Here is a 4,553-nt window from a genome sequence, read left to right on the forward strand (position 1 = left end):
TTGAGGGAGCTCTGGTCCTTACTTTGAGGGTCACTTCCTGGCTCCGGGGCAGATCCTCCGTCTGCTGGCACAGTTCCTTCACCCTACTGACACAGACTTTCTAGCTTCCACCACTGACCTCTGGGCCTCCCTAGTGCAGTTTCCTGATAGAGACTTGCATGAGACATTGTGGTAGGTTCTAGGTCTTCAGCTGGATTTGTGCAGGACATTTCTGCCCTCAGCAGGATTCTTTTGGTCTCTAGTGCTTGAACAGATCTCCTGCATTCTTCTGCAGTTGACTCTTTGGGTGGCTAATATAAAATAGTGTTATAAATTATGTGTCCCATATTAAATCTATTCCCTTAAACACCGTAACCACTACATCATCTAAATCACTGATATTGAAAGGCTAAGCTAAGAAAGCTATTCCAGGTACCAAGAAACAAAACTGAAATCTGAAAAGCCAGAACATTTATTCATTGAACTAATGTAACTAAGAGCTTATTTATATTTCCTTGGACAGAACTAGTATCCAAGAGAACAATGGATTGCACAGTTTCACGAAACTCGCATGCCCTGAGAGGACAGGAGCCAATCAAATCATTGCAAAATTCCATCCAGGTAAGTACTACAAAGCCAATGTCTCCATAGCCATAGCAAGAGGCCTCCACTTGCCCTGGTGAGTGAAATCTGTTGTGATTTTCCTGGGGAAGGGATGATTGAACTGAGATCAGAGGGACAGTCACTGACTAAGTTTGAATTAGAGAGTGTACCAGGCAGTGCCTGGACGACCTTCCTTGGTGTTAGGTGCTTGTCATAGTGCCCAGTGGAAGACACAGTTTAAGACATGAGTGAAAGTATCCCAACACCTAAGATGCTATATATCTTCAAATTCTAACTCTCTTAATTTTCTTCACTGTTCTTTCCCTTACTCAGACTCTACCTTCCTAGAAGAGGTTGTCAGAATGTGTGACCATGACCCTTCCAAATCATGGTGGCCTTGAGAGATCACAAAACAGAGAGGCAAAGGGAGAAATTCAGCTCCATGTTTCTAATCCCTACTCCTGCAGTGACTAGTCTGTCTGAATAGTCCCTGGTTCATACTCCTCTCTTCTTCTACTTCTACTATGAGACACAGTGAAGGTCTGTATTTCATCAATGTCTCTTGGATATTATCTCTTCCAGTATTCTCATTAGCTGTGAGCAGATTCTGCACTGTCTGGACTATACATTCCAAAGACTGGGCAGAACACAAGGACAAAGTCTATTGGAAACACATGGCTATTAAGATGCATAATTTCTGCTGCGCTTTCTGGTGACTAGGCAAGAATAGCCAGCAATCGCTAAATGAAAGCAGTGTTCTCTCATTCAGACATAGACTCCTGTCTTCTTTCACCAATGGTTATACCTGCTACTGTCAAGGAACACCCCCCAGTCCCTGTTGGACATGGGAGGATGGGAGCATCTTGGGATGTGGTTAGACTCAGGACTCTGTTTCTTTGCCCTGTTCCTTTCTACCAGATCAGAGGGATCTGAGCTCTCTCTCTCTCTCTCTCTCTCTCTCTCTCTCTCTCTCTCCTTTTTCTCTTCCTGAGCTACAATAGCCATAGATACTTGCTCTTCTCTTCCCTATCTGGATATTGGGGCTCAAGCTATTTTTCAGGCTCACCACTCTTCTGAACTGAGCAACACACTTCAACTGCACACCCATAGAGGGGAAAAGGGAAAGTCCTAATGCAGAAAGACAAAATGGTCAACCTGAGATATGTCGGCAAGTGAGGAGCAGAGCTGGGACTGGGTGATAGCCTTGTTTCCATCACTTGCGACCCTGTGGTCTTTCCACCAAGTTATGTTTCTCTTTGTTTGAGGGTTTTGTTTAAACTTAAAGCATGTTAACCAGAAGTGTGCTGGATGGCTTCCATTTCCCCTCTGAGAAGACCCTCCACCCTTCACGAGAATGTAGGCTGTGTCTAATTAATCTTGGCTTCTAGCTTCCCTCTGGGTTAAGCCAGTGGAAAGCCCTGAAAGGAGGTGGAGGGTAAGATAATGAGGTCATAGCTGTTGTGTCTCACCTCGTCCCTGGGCCCAGGCTTAGCCATTGTGTTCCTCCACCCAAAGTCAATTTGCCTGGTCAGTGTCTCCCTCTGGGCTCTGATAACCACTGTTTCCCTTTCCCCCATCAGAACAAGGAATGACAATGGATCCTGCCTGCCTGCAGCCCCTGCATGCTTTTCCATGCCATATGGATTTCCTGTCACTTTCCCAGCCTTTGTATTTATTTCATTGAGTTGCCCCCAATGGGGGCACCCAATGGTACCCTACATGTATTTCCTGCTGGGACCAGGATTGACACAGGATTATGAAGGGGTCCTCTGGAAGAGTTTACTCTTCTCAGCCCAAGCACCTTTACCCTCTCCTCAAATACGCTAAAGGGTATATCTCACGGCTTGCAATGGGCAGGACAAGAGCAGCACGTGCAGAATCCCATGTCCTGCTCACCAGAACCATTGTGCTGCCTGGAGGATTCCCTCCAACCACAAGGAGGAAATATTGCCCACATTCAAGACCCATGATGGGCATCATGAGCAGCATCCTAACTTCAGGATTAAAAAAACAAAAAAAGGAGGAGTGAAGGAAGACCCTCCAAGATTTATCTTTTGGAAGGGCAGTAATGACGGCCCAGCTGTGCTCATATTACAAACCTTTTAGATTGAAAGTGTAATGTCCCAGTTATTAAAAATGGCACTTGCCATTGAACCAGGGGTGCTTGTTTTCTTGTGGTCCACATGAGTGCATGGGCTGTAGGGTCTCTTTCAGGGAGGTCCCTAGTGTATGTGATTCCCAGATCAATGCCCCTGCATGCATCTCCTCTTTAAGAGCCCTGAAGGAATGCTCCCAGTGGCCACACGGTCTATTCTGTGATCTATAGAGGCTCTTGGGCACAGTAATTTCAACATTTGCATACCACTGTCACCCAGGGCAATGGCTCCCTCTTCCCCACATGGAGTCTACATCACTTGGAACTGTCAGTGGAGATGTCCCCAAGCTACAGGGCGCTCATCAAAGAAGCCTAAGGCCTGACAGTGTCTGCTTGCCATGTCTGGGACCCGTTGTCTCAAAAATTCTGCTACAAGACCATCACTTGAGCCATTCAGATCCAGAGAGACCCATTGTTATATTATTTTCTGCAAAACTGCTTAGTGTCCCAGAGCTTTTCCAAGTCCTCTCTTTCCTTAGGTCCGCTTTGCAAATCTGTGCTATTGGCAGCACAACTACTGTTATCCTGTTTTCACAGAGAGATGAGGAAACTGAGTTCATGATTTAAGTCCTCTGAGCTAGCTGTTGGCAGGACCAGGAGGAGAAATCAGGTCTTCTTACACTTCCTGCCTTCCTGTGCCCTCTCTTTCACTACGTTAGCTTTCATCTTGTGATATTTGCACGCACAGCTCGTCAATTTTCTCACTGAAAGTGCCCCTAAAATATTTTAACAGGATTCTTACGTTTGTCTACTATTTCTGGCAATCCCAAGTCAACTGTGTACTTGAAAATTTGTGTTCTTTAGACTAAAACATTTATTTAAAATGCATTTTGCCATTGGAATTGTGAAAATGTTGTACCTAAATTTCAACGTGCCTCACAATCCCTAACACAGTAGAGAGAAGAGTATTAAGCAATAGTACTAAACAGTAAGTTCCACTGCAATCTGCTTTTCTACCCTAGACCACTAAACCCTGGAAGTCCAGAGCTCTGTTGAGCTTTCAGCTTCCCAGAGGAAATGGTAGGTTTATTGACTATTAAATCCACTATGCCTCAGTTCAGAAAAGCAGCCCAACAGCAGCCTCTCTAAGGACTGTTTTCTAGTCAGTGAAGTCTCATAAGTGGACAAATAACCTCCCTAAGTTAGATCCCTGTTTATGTCTTTGAAATCTTCCTTCTTACAAGCTGCATGGATCATGTATGCTGGCAATAAAACACTAAGGAATAAAGAAGCCTCACTGCCACTGACTGCATTCCTGCTCTGTGGTGGGACAAATGAGGATTGGATGGTGAGAGAACTGGCACCTCTTCTGAAGATGTCCCTGGAGTGTGAAAGGCTTGTGCATGAGTTTGGAATAGGAAGGAGAGAAGGGATTCCCCTGGTGGCACCATTTGTTGTGTACATTTCATAGATAATGAGGGATGGAAGAAGGCATTTGCTCCGCAGACTACCCAATGGCCCCAACCCATGTGGAATCCTAATCTGTGGAAAGAGTCCAAAATGGCAGCAAGGCTCTTGACTATTCTTTGATCATCAATACACTTAAAATTGTTCTATGCTCTGAAGAGTAGAGACAAACAAGGCTCAGAATCTGTTCTTAAAGATGGGATGCAGGGCTGGTGAGATAGCTCAGCAGACTAAACACCTGCTTTGACAAGCACAGGGACCAGGGTCCAATACCCCATCCCACATGCCATGTTGAGCCAATGACCAAGTCCAGGCATGGTGGTATATGCCTGTAATCTCAGCACTGGGGAGGCTGAAAACAGGAGGATCACTGTGAGTCCAAGCTGTGTAGTGAGACTCTGCATGAAAC

This window comes from Octodon degus, unplaced genomic scaffold (assembly GCF_000260255.1).
Source record: "Octodon degus isolate 3935 unplaced genomic scaffold, OctDeg1.0 scaffold00222, whole genome shotgun sequence".
Taxonomy (NCBI): Eukaryota; Metazoa; Chordata; class Mammalia; order Rodentia; family Octodontidae; genus Octodon; species Octodon degus.